Source organism: Myotis brandtii, unplaced genomic scaffold (genome assembly GCF_000412655.1).
Source record: "Myotis brandtii unplaced genomic scaffold, ASM41265v1 scaffold601, whole genome shotgun sequence".
NCBI lineage: Eukaryota > Metazoa > Chordata > Mammalia > Chiroptera > Vespertilionidae > Myotis > Myotis brandtii.
Window position 1 is genome coordinate 1,409,600 of NW_005370276.1, and position 1,649 is coordinate 1,411,248.

The window sequence follows — 1,649 nt, forward strand, 5'->3', positions numbered from 1 at the left end:
GCCTCCGCTGCCGCCGCCGCCGCTACAGCCTGGGGGGAACCGGGCGGGGCCTAAGGGGCGGGGCATGCTAATAAGCCTACTGCATAATCATGAGTTCCAGCGAAAATGACAGTCTGGGTACACTGAAGGGGGAGGTAAGGCTAGGTAAAAGGCGGAGCTATGCTAATAGGGATTGAGGAACGACGTTCCCCGTGGAGGGGAATTCCTAGAAGGGCGGGGATATGCTAATGAGAGACAGAGACCTGTGCTCCCAGGGAGCGGCGCCACGCGCTCTGGGCTGGAGGGCCGTCTGGGGGCGGGGCTATGCTAATACAATCTCATTCTTTGGGCACACGGGTAGGAAAGATCGTTCTGGGCGGGGCTATGCAAATAAGGAGCTCCGTGAGGCCGCTTCTCAGGGCACCTCCCCAGGGCCTTGTTCTAGTAGGCGGGGCTGGCCGGCTCCCGCGCGGCCGTATATAGGCGCGCTCCAGGGAAGGAGCAGGTCCTGGGGGGAAGCTCCACCCCCGTCCTGGGATCCTGGCCAGACTCCCGACCCGGGCGTCCGGGCTGGATGTCGTAGTCTCCGCCCGCTAAGGGACCCAGGCTTCCGGTTCCCGCTGTCCCAACCAAGCGGAAGACAGACTGGGAGGGGAGTTGGGGCCCTGGAGGAGGACAGCCCAGTAACGGGACAGGGAGGGGCCGTGAGATCACTGCATTCCTAATCCATGAGCCAGCTCGCCCAGGCCGGGACGCCTGGGTCATGAAGGGCCTATAGCCAGGAAGTCTGGGTCTTTGGAGGAAGCTGACGGCCCAGACTCCTGGGTCCCTAGGAGAGAATGGGGCTCGAGGTCTGCATTCCTGTATCCCGGGGAGGAGGGATCTGGGGGTCCTTATTATGAGGACTATCCATGTCCCGTAAAGGAGGAAGCTGAGGGCCCAGCCAGACTTGGGTCCAGGAGTTGGAGGGGCTGGGGATCCGGAATTCTTGATCCCGAGGGAATTGAGGTGGGGAACCAGAACCCGTGTTCGTGTAAGGTACGAGCTTGAGACCAGGAATCGTCTGAGGGCCCAACTCCTGAATCTCAGGAAGGAGGAAGGCTCGGACTCCTGAGTCGCAGGGAGGAGGGAAATGGGAACCCGAAATCCTCTGCCGAGTGAAAGGAATAGGAATTTGGACTTTACTACCCTAAATAAGGAGGCTGTAGGGCCGGCCTTCTGGGTTCTAAATTTAGAGGGGACTAGGGGGGATCGAGATTCTGGGCTCCCCAGAATGTGGGCGGGGCAATTTGCAGTCAATCCAATTTTTTTTTTTCTACTGCACACACTGAACTACAATTCCCTTGCATCTGTCGGTCTAAAATGCTCTTTAGGTCACTTCCTGCACCTCAGCTCTTTCCGCGCGCGCAGGGCATTGTGGGGCTACATCGCGGGCTACCGCAACCCCGCCCACTTCACCTCTCACCTCCTTGCTGTCCCCGCGTGACGGAAGCGACGCGCGGACTACGCCTCCCGGCGTGCGTCGCGCGCACCCCTGCCCAGGCGCCCCGTTGACTGTTGGGAAACTGAGTCCGGAGCCTTCCCACCAGCCTTCACGGCACCGTGCACGGTACTTGAAGTCCCGGCAAGCTCGGCGGCGTTTTAACCCCGCCCCCTCTCCTCCTCTGCTC